We start from the raw sequence: 18,574 nt of genomic DNA, 5'->3' as shown, positions 1-18,574 counted from the left end.
TCAAATCGTTTGACACGTGTGTTAGACTCAACTTGATGTGATATGACACAACATGACTCAATGTACATGACTCGTGTGTGAACTTGACTCGATGTGTACATGACTCAAAAACGAAAATTTTCCGTCATTTTTGTGGAGGGTACCGAATTTCTCCCGAAAAAGAAAGACGCGAAAAAGAATCGAAGTATTTGATGGTGCATGTTGAATGAGCTTAATCAAGTATATGATTTGATACTATCCCTCAAGGTATAAGGATTAATTCATCCTAAACTATCTTAGTTGACTCGATTATGAAAGCATTTAGGTAACTTAGGCACGGAGGCTAAGTACTTCATACTTTGATACAATGATGATTATAAGTGATGAGTGATGTGTGATATGACAAAGCATGCTTCAACGTTATGTTAAGACTTCATGACAAAAGGTTCCTAATTGGAAGTCTATCTGGTCATGTATCTGTGATGTGTGTGAAAGTGACACTAAAGTTAAGCTGCAAAGGCTAAGTGTATGGAAAAGTATTATTTGATAAGAGTCAAATAATGATGACTCTTAGGCTAGGTAGGCTAATGATGTAAGGATCAAGCCCCCAAGTCTAGCTCTAAGTAAATAGGGATGAGCATTGGAAATCCCTTGATATGATCATGGTGTGAGTGTGTGAATGTGAAAATGAATGCATTTTTATTATGGCCGCACCTCAATGTGAGGTTGCCTACGTATCCGTTAGGAATCAGGCCAAACGTAGCTCTAGCCGAACCTCGCACAAGTGTGTGTATACCTCAAAAAGGTCTTTTAAGGGTAGTAACGTGGTTAGGCTAAAGGTTAGAGAAGAAGGGGATAAAGGCTCAAGACCCTAAATAAGCCCCCCAAGGTGTGCAACCTTGCTTTTGAATCTTTGTATTTTATGCTTGAGGTTTTTTCTCATTTTTGAGCTTTTTTTTCTTTTTATTTTTTATTTTTTTATTTTTGCTCTATCTTTTTATTTTTCTTTTGCATTTTTTTTTATTTTTATAAGTGTGGGCAATCCCGATCATGCGGTCTATCACTCACTTGGCATTCATGTTTCTCAGGCACGGTACCGAGCACTCGATAAGAGACGCAATCTGAGACATGTTCTTATCAAAGATATTATTATATCCAAGACATTGGAACACTTGCCCTTTTGTACACTTTTATTTATTATTATTATTTGTATCATTTTTTTATTTTGAGATCACTCAAGCTTTTCATATTTGTAGATTGCATAAGTTACACACCATCCCATCCCAAGGTTAGTAGATATGGGTTGAAAAATGAAAGGTCTATCGTTAGACGAGGCTCAAAGTGGTTTAAAAAAAAGGATTATATATTTAAAGGGTGAAGATGATATGATATGGCTACAAGAGGTGCCTCAAATCATTGGTATACCTTGTGCTTAATTCGGCGTTTTTTTTTTTTTTTTTTTTTTTTTTTACTTTTTAATTTTTTTTTTAATAATGCAATGCAATGATCATATGCAAGAAATAAAAATGCCCATTTTATTAAAGAGGAACAAAAATAAAAAAAAAAAAACCTACGTAATATATCTAAGGAAGAAAAAAGGTGCCTATGCTAGACTTATGGGGGAAAGGTTTGAAAAAAAGAAGAAGAAGAAAGCATGAAATCTTAGTGAGAAGCTCGCCTTGTATTTTGTCTCATCATTACTCTCTTTTTTTTTCTTGTCAATCACATGACTCAAACTCGATTCAACATGCATAAATGGATAAAGACCATGGAAGAATGAGGGGAATAATATGTGTGGATAAAGTATGTGGAGAGTGGGAAGATGATGGAGATGAAGAAATATGGAAGAATTAGGAATAGAATGGACCCTAACTCAAATGACGGAAAGCCGACTCATGCATGAACCTAAGACATGGTCATGGTGACATGTACAAAGTGTGTTCTAAGACTAATGAGTGTAGGTGACACGTTAACACTTGTGTCGTGACCACGTAGCTAGACTATGTGACTAGACTCATGTAAAGACTAAGTTAAGACTTCACGTATATGCATTAAACTGGACAGGCTGTGGTATTTTAGTCATAACTTTTAATCTGTGACTCTGATTGTAACGAAACCAACTCCAAATTAAAGATAAAACTCGGGGCTACAGATCCATAGGTTGTACGGCTCGTGGTTCTTCCTAGAGCTCCGGCTATGACCAAAACAAGTTGACGCATGTGCAGTATACGGGAATAAAAAATCCGGGTTGACTAAAAGGAACTATGACTCGATTTTAGGCTTGTTCATTAGTTCAAAATAATTAATTAATTAATTAAACAAAGTCCTTTAGTCATTGGTAAATTTATTAGTCTTGAACACAAGTCAAACAAACGGTTAGCGCACATATAATATATTCAAGCAAGAGGTACATATAGTTCACATAGTCACAAGATGAGTTTGCAACCTAACCATGGCTCTAGTTCTCTAAAGTTCGAGGATATGGGTTAAGTCATAAGAAGGTCCATGGTTAAGAATCCACATGCATTGCACACAAGCCTGCCAAGAGGGTTGGAGCGAATGGACAAGATTCCGCGAGTGCGGTAGGAGACCGGACTCGACGCCATTGTTGGATAGATTCCAAGACATACACGTCCCCAAATCTGAGCTTTGCACAAAATAGTGGGATACTCCATTGGGCAGGCGAAGCAAGGAACCCCCAGAGGGTTATATCCATATGTAGAACACATATGGGTTTCAGAAAAGTGAGAAAACGATTCAATCAATAAGCAAAATCGAGCCAATAACACTAGAAAAGGTCAAAGCAAGAAGACAGAACCCTGGCTCAGTATTCGAAGAACTTAGCGCCAGACAACAGGGACTGTCGCCGCAAAAAAGTCCCTGTCGCCAGGCGACAGAAACTTTTTACGGGCGACAAGCCCTGTTTTCTAGACACTAGTTCCTACATGCCTTGGCAAGTTTCTGTGTTCTTCGAATTTTCCAGATTTCGTATTATCTTTTCGATTCTAGTCATGAAAGATATTTCCCAAATTTCCTACGTGTAAAATTCCTATGGATTGACTCATGGGGTGCTCCCATGAGGACCTTTTAATGCATATGACAATAATGTTAATCAAATCACGCACATGAAATACTTAGAATTTTTCGAGTCTCATCCGCTCATTCTAAATAATTGCCAAAATTTAATAAATTTCAGGAATATAAATAGAAATCCTCCCCAGTGGAGTCGCCAAAAACTGTAGGGAATATTTCAAGCATTATGATAACCCCAAACTTGAACCCCACTGTGATCATACACTAAAGTACGGTGGCGTTCCAAAGGGAAAGACAAAGAGCAAAAAGAGTCGCCAACAAGTTTTAAGGAACTTGTACCCAAAAGACAATCCAAAAGGACCATCAACTACTCCATAAGGTCTTGAACCAAATAGGGTCCGGGGATGAGGGTACGAATCCAATCTACAAAAGAAAGGACCCGCCCTATAAAATAGGCCTTTACTTTGTTCTGCTCGTATTCATGCGCGCTTTTCGAATAACATACAAACATTATATTAAACCTACCCTGTTTATCTATGTTGGTTGAATATTAATGCACAAATAAGACTATTATTGGCGATCACTTGAATTAAAATCACATTAGCCTAAACCAAATTATTAATTATCTTATTAAGCGTGATTTCAAGTACAAATTCCCTTTAAACCTGCATAAAAGGCGTGATCAAGCAATAACAATAAAATCAAGCAACATAATAATAAAGAATAAATAATAATAATATCAATGATGATAATAACATGATAATAGCATGATAAAGCTTAATAATAATAGCAAGATCCTAGACATGATACTAACAAGATTAATAACAAATCCTAGCATGTCACTAAACAATAAAGATCAAAGCTTTAACCCTAACATGGTACTAACATGATATCATAATATTAGAAAAGATAAGAGGCACCCTAAACATGATTCTAGAAAGCATTAAAAGCATCCTAACATGATACTAGAAAGCATTAAAAGCATCCTAACATGATACTAGGAATTAAAATAATAATAAGCATGCAATCTACATTGTGAAAGAAATAGGGAGTAAGCTAATCTACTTACTTTGAAGCCTCGTACCTCTTTCTAATAACAAAATACACAAGTTAGTAAACTTCAATGAAAATAAATAAAGAATAATTAAAGAATTAAATTAAAATCAAATTAAACAAAGTTTTGACTAGTTTTGGACCAAACCCTCAGAAATTATCAACCTTTCACGTCTAGGACGAAGGCAACTTCGAACTTGGCTAAGAGATTCAAGATCTTGTGAATGCGGAATATTGTTTGTAAAAAGGTAGTTTAGAAAGAGAGGGAGAAAGAAATCATATATTGCTTAAAGGGAGAATAGAGAGAATTAAGGAAGAATTGATGAGAGATGATGAAAGTTGATTGAGAGAATTGATGAATGATGATTGAAAAAAAACAGAGGTTCGGACCCTATTTATAAGAAAACAGTCCGGAAAATCATAGAATTTGATAAGGAATAAAAATCCACGCTGTCGCTAATCAAACCGACCTTGTCGCCAAAGATTTATCTAGTCGCCAGGCGACAGATTCTGTCGCGCGGCGACAAGCCTGTCGTTTCGCGACAAGACAGTTTTTTGCGGATTTTGTTTTAATCATATCTTTTGATCTAGAAGTCCAAATAAGTCATATAATATATCGTTGGAAAGCTCTTGAAGTCTACTTTCTAATGCAATTAGAATCAGATTAAAATCTTTTGTAGATAAAAAGATATGGACGAAATAGTGAAAGAGTGTCAGTTTTGGATAGAGTTTCGTATATCTTTAATATCTTTTTCGTTATAGCTCGGATTTAATATTATAATATATCATTGGAAAGATAATTTCAAGATCTATCCAACCATATAAAATTTGGATAAAATATATGAGGCACGAAAATAATATCTGACTATCTTTGAACAAGTTTAAATTCGAATAGAATTAGGAAAGTTTTAAAAAAGGAAAGTTTATATTCAAATCAAATTCTATAATCTTATCTTTTCAAAAAAGAATAATTAAGATATTTTAGAAACTTATAAAAGATTCTAATCAATCCTAATTAGTTTAGGAATAGGATTAAACCTTTGGACCCTCCTCATGATCATTGGGTCGTAGGTAAAATCCGGTTTGGGCCCAGTTTAGTATTTTGGCCATAACTTCCTCATTATTCATCGGAATTGGGCTTATAATATATCGTTGGAAAGGTCTTTTCAAGCCCCATCCAACTACACTATTATTGGACCCTTATCATGGACCAAAATAAACTGAAATGGACGTTTTTATAAAATAGAGTGGGTTTTCGAAAACAGAAAGAAAGATTTTTAATAAAAACTAACCGCAACACTTGACTTTCGAATCACTTTCACCTAATTCGATAATAACACAACGTGCAAGGAATTCATCACTGGTTTTGGTTTTGGGGAGACACAAATGGGTGTCTACAGGGTCAAACTCGAGGTGGCACTTCTCGTCTTCCTCGATCATAAGCACATCTTCTAAAGAAAATCCCCAGAGGTCCTCATCTTCCTCATCATGCTCGACATGAACAATAGGGGTATCAATGACTTGGATACGCATGGGAGAAGCATCAATGGTGATTGGAACTCCTCCAACTATAGCCTTAACTTTTTGGTGCAGTGATGATGGGATCGCCTTCAACTCATGAAGCCAAGGGCGACCTAACAGTAGATTGAAAGAAGCCTTGATGTCCACCACCTGAAACTTGGTGCGACGTTCAATGGCTCCAGTAGTGATATTCAACATGATAGTACCCACGGCTTGACGGCGAGTATTATCATAAGCTCGGATTCCCTGAGTGGAGGGAATTAATTCTTCATCTTTTATGCCCAACTTCCTTGCATTGCGCAACGGGCATACATTGATTGCTGAGCCATTATCAACTAGGCTCATGGGAATATTCATTTGCCTACATACCACAGTAAGGTGTAGGGCTTTGTTATGTTGATCCCCTTCCGGGGGCAAATCCTTGTCAGAAAAGGAAATCAAGTTGCTAGGACTTGGCAACTCAGTAGTGAGAAAGCTGACTAGTCCTTGAGGAGTCATGTCACTATCAACTCCTATCTTAACAAGAGCATTCATCACAGCCTTCCGATGCTCATGAGACGTAGCCAACAGCTTCCAAACATTCATTTATACCTTGGTTTTCTGCAATTGTTTGATCACATCGTTGCTTACAGGGTCGATGGGATCAACTATTGGTTGTGCTTGCGGTGGAGGTGTGGATGGGGTAGGTTGCTGTAACCTTCCAGTTCTGGTGAGAACCTTGACTTCAGGATCTCCCCAAACATCTTCGCTATCTTTCAGACTGACAACGCCAAGAGATGAACAAACTATGTCTTTGAGATAGACGTCCTCATCATCACTATCCCAAATTCCGTTAACTTCTTCACAGCTTGAAATATAAATAACTTTCGGTAAGGGTTCATCCACAGGTTGGATGAGTGTTGACGGATCAAAGGAGACTTCATCTCCCATGATAGCCAAAGCATCAGAAAGAGGACCTGTTTGAATATTAGGCTTCTTGCCCCCTGGAGGGACAGGAAGTTGATTAGCATCAATCAAATCCTGGATCGCATCCTTCAACTTCCAACATTTTTCAGTAGTATGACCTTTGCCTTGATGGAACTTGCAATGAGCATTGGGGTCATAGCTAGCAGTTCTGTTCTCTGGTCGAGGTTCTGGAAAAGGTCCAATTGGCATAATCAATCCTTGACTATGCAAGCGATCGAAAGCCGCATCATAAGTCATTCCCAAAGGCGTGTAAACCCTCCTTGGCCTTTGGAATCTCTGAGGGGCAGCATTAAGAGCCAACACATCATTGATGTTGACATTGTTGGTAGCATTATTGGGCTTGGAAGACGAAGAAGAAGGACTGTCGTTCTTCTTGTTTTTCCAAGTGTTATTATTGTTGTTGTTGTTGCTACCAGCAGTCTTCATCAGTTCATCTTCGATATTGATTCCAATATCGTATACAGCTTCAAAAGTGTTCAGCGGCAGGAATTTCAAGTGTTGCTTATACTTCTGAGTCAGATTTGCAATAAATAGGCGAACCATCTCCTTCTCCTTGGGAGGATCCACCAAGAGTGCAGCTGTTTCCCTCCACCTACTTAAATAAGTAGTGAAGCCTTCATTCTCTTTCTGTTTGAGAATGGAGAGTTCACGTTCAGAAGTTTTGGTTTGGATGTTACATTTGTAGCGATTCATGAAACTTTCAGTAACGTCCTCCCAAGTTGCAACATGTTTGGATTCCAAAGAGTATAACCATTGTTGACAGGCATGCTCCAGGGAAAGAGGGAACACAGTAGGGAAGAGTGTTACATCTAACCCCTTAAGAGCCATAGTTGCAGAAAAGGCCTTCAAGTGAAACATAGGGTTATTAGTAGGCTTGAACTTAGGAATGTCAGCAGTGGAAAACTTCTCAGGAAGCTTGTCCCTTATGTTCAGAGAAGTGGCAGGTTGTTCTACATAGGTGAACTCCTCAGAGATCTTACTCATTTGTTCCCTGATTTTGTCTATCGCAGCTGCAGCGGTATTGCTTTGATTGTTCTGTTCTACCGTGTGAACCCTGGTAGTGAGCGCTTCCATCATAGCAGATAACCTGTCAATGGCATGGTTAAGGTTTTCCATATCTTCCTTAGTGGCCATTGGTTGAAAGTAAATGGGAGATGGATTTCGTGGAGATGCTTGTGGTGGTTTTCTTGTACGCCTCTTAGGTTGTTGAGGTAGCGACTCAAACCGTAATAGTCTACCCCTGCTTCTTGACCAAGTGCTGTGACATTGAACTGAACGCACATTTAATGACTAGACTTATCCTTGACCCATCCGGGAAATAAAAAGGGAAAGAAAAAGAGTTTTAAAAAAAACAAAGAAAGTATGTATGGGAGGATACCATCCGACTTACTCCTAAAAAAAACGGAAAAAGACGCAAGACTTTCCTAATGTACGGTCATGAACAAAATAGTGAAAGACTCGAGGAAAAAGTGTGTGAACTCGACACGACTTGTGAGTGATTATGTGAGGTTATGGACACGTGTTATGACTGTACAGCTATACTTGATACCAAACTCGACACATAGACCACATACGTACGCACACAGAACCAAAAAGGACAGACGGGACATTTTCCTGGGCACCGTGTCACGGTGCTGACTGTCATGACACGGTACAATCCACCGTCAGACGGCAGAAAGTACCGTGTCACGGCACTGTTCACCGTGTCACGGCAGACTTTCTGTGACGCGGTGCTCAGTTCCAGGCCTATTTTTCCATATTTTAATTGATTTTATGGTCCGTTCTAATTACTAAGTGGAAATAAAAACCCTCGGTCATAGATTAGTCCAAAAACAAAATGAACAAACACATGTGGGTTAGTATCAAATAAACCACGTAACATTTAGTCACGATGATGCAAAAAAGTTCTCAACCTAAAGTCAAGTTCTATGTTCGACTATGGTCAAGATTTGGATGTCAAAAGGGTACCATGGTTAAGAGTTTGGACGCGTTAGCAAGGCAGCCTCCCTTGAGGGTGTATGCCAACGGGCGGCTCCGCGAGTTCGTGATGAAATCGAACTCGACTCCATGGTTTGGGTGGATTTAATAACTCGGATGAACCCTTATTGCCATGATCGTTTTTGGGTTGATAGAGCTTAAATCCCCCGGGGCTAAGACGTATGTAGAACACATACGGTTTTTCAGAAAAATCGAAGGAAGTCAACTATGAGAAGAAAAAATAAGCCACCGGATTGATTTAAGGATTGCCGTAACACGGCAAAAATTCCCGTGTCACGGTACAATGCATCGTCAGACGGTACATTGTACCGTGACATGGCAGACTCTACCGTGACACGGCAGTCAGAAAATCTGACTGGTGCCCTATTTTTCTTCGTACGCAATCAAGTTGTTCAATTTTTCCTACGGGACAGATCTAAATTCGACGTTAAAACGTCGATGCTTATGCAAAAATGCCAAATTAATCACAGGAATATTTTTCAAGAATCTTTCAAGTCTCATCCACTCATCTCGATTAAATACCGATCACTCAAATCGATAAATAACCGAGAATCCTCCCCAGTGGAGTTGCCAAATTGTAGGCGTCGCTCGAAGTGCGCCTACGTTAAAGCATGGTGTGAATATGCTTGGCACTCATAGGAAGTGGGAATTGACATAACGATTAGGGACACGATTAGGGACAAGGAAAGTAGGGAGCCGCCAACAAGTTTTTAAGGAACTTGTAAACCGTTCACGGATCATAAAAGGCAACCACGATTAAGGGACAACGAAAGGCAACAACGATTGACCCGTGAAGGTTACACCCCATTCATAATCCATGAGATTACTAACTCCATATGGTTCGGAACCACGAAAGGAGGATCGGGGATGATGGTACGAAGTGAGTCATGGAGTCACATTCGCCCGTATTGGCCTCTACTCGATTCTTATAGTGAAAAGTATTCCTGTGATCTCAAAGGCATACAAACAAAATTCAATTCGCTCCAAACTATTATTATGCTAAATTGGTTTAATATTAATGCAACACATAATTCTAATTATTAGTGATCACTTCGATTTAATAGTAAGATTAAAAGGAACCTAAACCGGTTGTCCAAATTATCTTATTAGTCGTGATTTTCAAATACATATTCCCTTTAACATGAAATATGGTGATCATAAATAATAATAGAACAAACATTAATATTGAAAACAATATAGCAATAATTCCAACAATATAAAACCGTTAGAATAATAATATAAATAAAAGGAACATGATTCTTACTTTGATTTTGCTTGCTTGCTACTATAAAAACAATAAACGCGTTAGTAACTTCAAGGAAAATAATTAAACAATAATTAAAATCGAATTAAATTAAATTAAATGAGAATTGATTTGGGGCCAAACCCTCAAACAGTTCTACCTTTCACACCGTGGCTTAAGGACAGAACCTCGGGTAAAGTATGGACTCCTTGGAGTGCTTAAGGAAGGTATTTTGAAAGAGAAGGGTAGGCTAGTGTTTAGGCTAGAGCATAGAAGAGAAAATGAGAGATTATTTGATGCCCCGTACATCAGAAATGAGGGGTTATTTATAGGGAAAATGTGCTGAGGGAGCACACGGAACCCTAAAATGACAGAAACCCTAAAACAGTATCCCGTGACACGACAAAGTGTACCGTGACACGGTAAATTCTACCGTCAGACGGGAGAAAATCCCGTGACACGGTACATTTCTAAGTGACACGGGAGATTTTTAAATAAACGGGAAAGAAAACGCGTTAGGGTTTACGCGGAAGGGACACATACTGTACCCGTGTCACATCAGGTCTCCCGTGACACGGGACACTTTGCCGTCAGACGGGAAAGTTTCCCGTGGCGCGGGACTGCTTGCCGTGACACGGGACAGTTTTGTCCTTTTTCCGTCTAAATTCATTTTTAGCCCTAATTTTAATCAGCATTTTAGGTGCCGATTGATAATTTCGGGCCATTTTTCTGATTTATAAAAATCGGGCTAAAATAAGAAATAATTAAAAAGAGATAAATAAAAGGTTTGGGCCAAAATAAAAACTATGCTTTTACCAAACATCAAGACTGATCCACGGGCTATTCAGAAATACGAATTTAATTAAATATGATTTTTTAAGCACTCTCGGGATTAAATACTAAACCCGACCAATAGTGGCGGTGAAAGGTTGTTCATCATCGGGTTTGGTTTTGGGGAGACATTTTTAGGTGTCTATAGAAGCCCCCAATTTGACTGAGTTTGTAGAAACGTAAGTTTTGAAAACGATAGCAAAGTATTTGATAGGGACGGAGAATGATTTAAGACGTTCTGCGATCCTAAATCACTCTGTATACGCCGATACCTGCAGAAAAACATTAGTTCCGCAGATAAAAGAGTAATAGAATAGAATACGTATCTGACACCAGTGTATCGGTGACAAATGAGTTTGGCAGCTTCCTATGCTTGAAGGAATCCACCGGATTATGTTTCGCTGAAATGCTTTCCATGCCTGAGGAAAGCCGACTGATGAATTTGGTAGCTTTCTATGCTTGAAGAAATCTACCGGGTAACATTTTCCATGCTTGAGGAAAATCGAATGATGATTTTGGCGGTTTTCTATGCTTGAAGAAATCCACCGATAATGTTTTCCATGCTTGAGGAAAACCGACAGACGAATACCTTCCATGCTTGAGGAAAGCCGATGAATGAATACTTTCCATGCTTGAGGAAAGCCGATGAACGACTACTTTCCATGCTTGAGGAAAGTCGATGAATGAATACTTTCCATGCTTGAGGAAAGTCGATGAACGAAATAATCGTTGACTTCTTCGTGTTGAGAGGTGACAACGACTGACAATTTTCCATGCTTGAGGAAAAATTTGTCTATTGAAATTACAAGTCTCTGTGTATCGAGAACCCTTGTGCCGGAATGATAGTGGTTCGATTGTCCCCGAACGTGGGCCGTTAGATGATTTACCTTTAAGTCGACTTTTCGTCCATATTAGGTGTTAGAAATGCCAGAAATAGGTTTGGATGCTTGCTAAGGGTAAAATGGTAATTTTAGTCCCCTTTAAATATCAGTTAGAATTTTCCGCGTAATTCCAGCTAAGAATAACTGCCCCAAAGCCTCGAAGAAATCATTCAAACTAGTCAAAAATGCCAGGAATATTCGCTGACAGCTTTAAGGAACGTGCAGGACACGCGTAAAATCACCGTGCCACGTGGATTTATGCCGTGACACGGGATTCAGCCCCGTCACGCATTACAACATCCCGTGACGCGGGATTCTTTACTGGTCAAATTTGATGCTTTGACCCGCAAATAAACACGTGCCACATTAGGAACTAACCGTTACATGATAACGGACCCCGTGGCACGGGAAACGGGTTATGCCTTTTGCTTTAAATTTGAATTCTTATGTTTGGTTTTTACCATATCCATTCACCATTTCCTTTTTCCTTCTGCTTTCACTTCTCCATTTTCATTTTTCTATATTTTTTTTCTTTCTGGTCCAATTATCGTGCCACGGCAGCGGTCACCGGCGCACTATACGCATCACCGTCACTCGGGGGAAGAAACCGTGACAAGGCGGTTTTAATCACTAGCCACTGCTTCGTTTTTAGCTGCTGAGTACTACTGCTGTTGCTGTTCGAAGCTCCTTATTGTTTTTGCCGCTAGGGGAAGCCACCGCCGCTCTTGCCGGAGCTTCGTCAATTTCTAGCATCACCGTGACACGGGAGCTGCAAACCGTGTCACGCCAATTCTGACCGTGTCGCGGCAGGCTGCTGCGGTTTTTCGAGCTTTTGGAGCTCAAATCTCCATCAATCTTGCTCTAATTTTTTTGCTACTTCCCTCATTTTCGATTCTCTACAAGGATCCATGTAAGTTTCTTTTTATTTTTGCCTCAAATTTGCTTCAAATGATTAATTTCATGTAAAAACCCTTAAAAATCAATTTGGGGATTTTTGATTTTGAGTTTTTATGTTGAAAATTTTGCCATGAATTTACTTGTATATGTATGTGTATGTTTTTGTGAGAAATTGGAGACAAAAATTGCATGATTTGGTGGAGAATTGAACAAAACACCATTTTGAGTACTACTTCTTGTGAAATGATGTTCTTGTTGCTCATGTTGTTTCTTTACACTTGAAATGGTGAAATATTGGTGGTAGATTTTGTAGAATATGCCATGATGTGTCGATCCATTGTTTTTGTGCAATTTCGAAGTATATTTTTGTGTATGTACTATATTGTCATGGAGAACATATTATCATGCGGCTAGGAGAACTGTAGTATTAGTTTGTCATGGAGAAACTTTAATACTTAGGAATAATTCTATTATTTTGCTAATTTTTAGCCTTGAGGTAAAATTTAGCGTATAATAGAAAATGCAACCGGAGATAATTGATAAGCCCTAAATAAATAACTAAATAACTTAGAAAATGATGCTAAGCTTTTAGATTTTTATTTTTGAAATAGCATGCCTAGACGGCGGGATTGCGATCTTTCCACACGTGGCCGGCGTCAGGCTTTTCGGCAGGATACTCCCACAGTTCCTAAGGGTGCGGAGGACGACGCCCTAGATACCGAGCCGCGCGCTTCTTCGAGTAGAGGTAGATGGGTTCCGCCTCCCTGGACACCCGATTAGTTGGTTTTCTGTCGTCAGAACCACGTTTCTCACCGTCCACTTGCCGGCATAGTCGATGGCACGCTTCGCCATCATGGATCCGGAGCTGGAGATCTTATTCCTCGTCTGCATGAGATTATCACGGGGGATCCTGTTACGAATGCCTTGTGGATTTCTGCTGGTTTAGTGGACTTCTATTCTGCGGTCGTAGGGTTTCGCAGCCCCCGGGGTTGCGGCCCGACAGTTGTTCGTGCATTGTTGGAGTATTTCTAGGATACTACCAACACTTTTCATTTTTCTTGGGGGGAGATGACAGTGACCCCTTTGGACTTCAGCATGATCACCGGTCTGCGTTTCACTGATCAGGCCGTACGACAGCTTCCTGACCTTACTTGGGGGGCAGCTGAGGTAGCGGATCTATTAGGTCCGGTCGTTCAGTATATTAGGACTCGACCGGTATCTCGAGGTGGTCTGAGGAGCGGGCGATCGGAGCTGGCCTCTGTTCTGGCCCAGGGTTTTGACAGCTGAGGTAGCGGATCTTCATTCTGATTCTGATTTCTATGACTCTTTCTCCTAATAGGAGTTCACGCGCGCTCGTCTGCTATCTTCCTTCTTTAGTTAGGATCAATGAGATAGGATCTCTTAACTGGGCTGGCATTGGATATGCGGATCTTCTCCTGTCGTTGCGTCATGGCTCCAGGCAGCTGAATGACCAGTCCCTGGTGACTGTTTACGGCTTATGGAGAGTCGTGGAGGTAATGATCTTTCCTTTGTTTGTTTTGTTCGAATCTGTTTGATTCATGTGCTCAGATATTACCTTTTTATTGCAGCTTTGGTTCTATGAGTATTTCCCAGGGTTGGCCCCTCGTCGACATCGTGGAGCGGTTCACGACTTCCCTGTTGGAGATAGCTGGCGTGACCGAGGCGAGTCACGAGTGGAGTCTGTCTCCATGTTGCGTGGGTTGTTACGCCGAGGCACTACTTCTGTTGGTGTAAGAGTTAATTTTTGCAGCCTACCCTTCTTCATCTTGACGTCATTTTCATCATCTCATCGCGACTTTTTATGGTTTTCAGGTGGCTATTGATGTCCAATATCGGCCATGGGCTAGGATGACTGACCTTCCTGAGGCCCTGCAGCTTTCAGCGCGCCGTACTGTTTTTGTTGGTACTGGTCGCTTTGTTTGGTATCTTGGAGAGCGTGTCGTTCGCCAGCACAGCGATGATCGCTTCGTGGTGCGTTTGCCTCCACCAGAGTCGATGTTGGACTCACGTCTGTTCAGGGACTTGATAAATAGAGGAGAGCAGTTCACTTTCCCTTGGCAGGGTCTCGTGCACATGGGGGGTGATTACTCGCGGGACGTGCTTCCCCTTTTGGCTCCTCCACCCCGTCTTTCCGAGGTATGATTTTCTTCTGAGCATTTTATCACTAGTCTCTGTTTAAATCGTCGAATAACCTGATTATTCGATCGTATTTTCAGACGACTGTTCGTCCTGTGGGGAGGATTGAGATACCTCCTCAGTCTGTCCGTTACCCGGGGCCTATTGGTATTACTGAGGACCACATTGCTGACGCTGCAGAGGGTTACAGACAGGCACAGGAGTCTTTGCCTGACGTGTTTGAGCCGGTAAGCTTTTGATATATTGTTCATCCTTTTTAAGACCTCTTGTTACTGATTTTCCTTTTCTTTGTTCTCAGCCTAACCACCCGGAGATGATGGGATTCATGAAGCTGGTTGACGCCTTGAAGTATTGCATCATCAAGCTTCGGCGTGGCGCGAGTTGTCGAGGTGGTTCTAGTGACGTCCTTGAGGTATATTCACCTTTTTATTTTTGCCATTTGTTTTATCTTGCATCATTGACATCTTTGATTACATGTTTGTTTTTTTTTTTTTTCAGGGGCGACGGAGGTCCCGATCGCGCTCGAGGCACAGAGACTCGGACGAGGGGGAGCCTAGTCGTGGCAGACGATCTCCACAGGTTCGTCGGCATTCTCAGTCTCAGCCAGAGACGCCGCTTTCTCAGCCGTCTCGTGAGGCTTAGTGGCAGCAGCCTCAGCCTTCCCAGCCGTTTCAGCATTTTCAGGGTCAGTGGCAGCAGCATTCATTTTCCCAGCCTTCACGGCCTGAGTTCACTCCAGTCATCACTCTTGTGGATCGGGGCTTGTATTCAGCTCCGTTGTCAGGGGGGATACCTTCACCTGTGCCTGGCTTGTTTTCAGTTCCACTGTCTGGGACGATGCCTTCACCGACGCTTCCTACTTCATGGAGTCAGTCTTCGCCGTTTATCAGTTGGACGGGCCCTGCTCTGACCATGTCTTCTACTGGAGTTGTTGGGACTAGTAGGGACACTACTCCTCCTACTCGGATGATGGAGGGACTATTTGGTTCTCAGCCCCCGTATACTCAGGATACTCAGGCTGGAGATGATACTGAGAGTAGTTCTAGAGACTTTTGACCGAGGGTTCATATTTGTACTTTGCTTGATGACACTTGACACTATCTATGTTACTATGACTTACTTTGTATATTTTATTCACACTCTTTTTTATTTTATTCAATGTGTATGTTAGTGTGTGCTTGAGACTAATTGTGTGTGCTGTGTGTTTATTAACGACGCAAAAAATACTGTTATTTTTCGTAAGTGGAGGGTACCGACCTTCTCCCAAAAGAAAAAAAACAAAAGAAACGAAAGAATACAAAGGCTAAATTTACAACTTTCCCAGAATAAAAATGGAGCGAGTTTAATAACTTCCCTAAAATAAAATGAAAAAAATAAAATAGAGCAAGTTTAGAAACTTCCTCAAAAATAAAACAAAATAAAAAGGAGCAAATAAAATAAAATAAAACAAAGAAAATAAAAACGAGATAAAATAAAAAACTTCCCCAAAGAAATAAAAAAGGGGAATTTTATTGGGAATAAAACTCTCGGAATAAGAGCGGAAGATAAACGATAAGCAAAAAATATCCGGAAAAATAGGTCAGGGATAAAAAATGGAAAGCGTATGCGTACCGTGACACGTAATATTGTACCGTGTCACGGTAAAATGTACCGTGACACGGTGAGAGTTCCCGTGTCACGGTGGGAATTCCCGTGTCACGGTGAAGACTCCCGTGGCACGGGGATAAAAAAATTGCAGCCGCATTTATGCGCGTGTAACTTGATAAATTTTTACACGTTCCGCCCCTTTTCGCCTATAAATACGACCAATAATTCATGATATGCATAATTACAAAATACAAAATAATTAGAATTTTATATTTCAATAATAATGTCTCAGAATTTTGATAACGTATTGCGTGATAGGTCGTATTCTTTGACCGCTGCTGACAAAAGAGAATTGGAGTTGTTTTATGTGAGAGGTTTATTAGCCCTGAGACATGTCGCGATTGAGCATGATTTTCTGAGGGAAGCCCTAGATTACTGGAGTCCAGAAACCCATTGCTTTAAGTTTGATTATGATGAACTCTGCCCTCTGCCAGAGGAATTCGGTGCCATCTTTGGCTTTCCTGCTAGGAATCTCGTTGCCATGCCTACTTTGTGCGAATATTATTACCAGGATTTTGAACGTTATCTGAATTTGAGAGATCCTGATTTGAATAGGATTGTTTGTGGTAATGAAGTAGATCTAGAAAAGCTTGCAAACTTATATTTTAATCGCCCTGTCTCTGAGTCATATCACGTATACCGTAGAAGGGCTTATATTTTTTGCATGTTTAGCAAGCTTTTATTTGCAAACGGTAGGGTAGGACATGCTTGTTTAGCGTCTGTGCTTGAATATATTGAATCTGGAAGATCCCCTATGCCTACTTGCCTTGGGGAAACTTTGCGCGGCCTTGACGAAGCAAAATCTGACCGGAAAGCCAAAATCAAATGAAAGTCAATTGCATTCCACAATGCTAATTGAGTCAAATGAAAGTCAATTGCATTCCACAATGCTAATTGAGTCAAACGAAAGTCAAACACATTCAACGAAGCTAATTGAGTCAAAATTAAGTCAAAGACATTCAAACAAAGCTTTTTGAATCAAATGAAAGTCAAATGCATTCAACAAAGCCAATTGAGTCAAATGAAAGTTAAACACTTTCAACATATCTAATTGAGTCAAATTAAAGTCAAACACATTCAAACTAAGCGTTTTGAGTCAAATGAAAGTCAAATGCAATCAACAAAGCTAATTGAGTCAAATGAAAGTCAAACACTTTCAAGAAAGCTTTTAGAATCAAATGAAAGTGAAACACATTCAAACAAAGCTTTTTGAATCAAATGAAAATCAAATCAATTCAACAAAGCTAATTGAGTCAAATGAAAGTCAAACAAATTCATCAAAGCTTTTAGAAATAAATGAAAGTCAAATACATTCAAATAAAGCTTTTTGAATCAAATGGAAGTCAAACACATTCAACAAAGCTAATTGAGTCAAATGAAAGCCAAACACATTCAAACAAAGCTTTTTAAATCAAATGAAAGTCAAATGCATTCAACCAAGCCAATTAGGTCAAATGAAAGTCAAACACATTCAAACAATGCTTCTTGATTCAAATGAAAATCAAATGCATTCAATAAAGCTAATTGAGTAAAATGAAAGTCAAACACTTTCAACTAAGCTTTTAGAATAAAATGAAAGTCAAATGCGTTCAACAAAGCTAATTGAGTCAAATGAAAGTCAAACACTTTCAACAAAGCTAATTGAGTCAAATGAAAGTCAAACACTTTCAAACAAAGCTTTTTGATTCGAATGAAAGTCAAATGCATTCAACAAAGCTAATTGAGTCAAATGAAAGTCAAACACTTTCAACAAAGCTTTTAGAATCAAATGAAAGTCAAACACATTCAAACAAAGCTTTTTGAATCCAATGAAAATCAAATGAATTCAACAAAGCTAATTAAGTCAAATGAAAGTCAAACACATTCATCAAAGCTTTTAGAATCAAATGAAAGTCAAATACATTCAAACAAAGCTTTTTGAATCAAATGGAAGTCAATTGCATTCAGCAATGCTAATTAAGTCAAATGAAAGTCAAACACATTCAAACAAAGCTTTTTGAATCAAATGAAAGTCAAAATGCATTCAACAAAGCCAATTGAGTCAAATGAAAGTCAAACACATTCAAACAAAGTTTCTTGATTCAAATGAAAGTCAAATGCATTCAACAAAGCTAATTGAGTCAAATAAAAGTCAAACACTTTCAACAAAGCTTTTAGAATGAAATGAAAGTCAAACAGATTCAAACAAAGCTTTTTGAATTAAATGAAGGTCAATTGGATTCAACAAAGCTAATTGAGTCAAATGAAAGTCAAACACTTTCAACAAAGCTTTTAGAATCAAATAAAAGTCAAAGACATTCAAACAAAGCTTTTTGAATCAAATGAAAGTCAATTGCATTCCACAATGTTAATTGAGTCAAATGAAAGT

This window comes from Chenopodium album, chromosome 27 (genome assembly GCF_948465745.1).
Source record: "Chenopodium album chromosome 27, dcCheAlbu1.1, whole genome shotgun sequence".
In the NCBI taxonomy this organism is placed as follows: Eukaryota; Viridiplantae; Streptophyta; class Magnoliopsida; order Caryophyllales; family Amaranthaceae; genus Chenopodium; species Chenopodium album.
The sequence above is the reverse complement of the archived record's forward strand: the minus strand, read 5'-3'. Positions refer to the sequence as shown.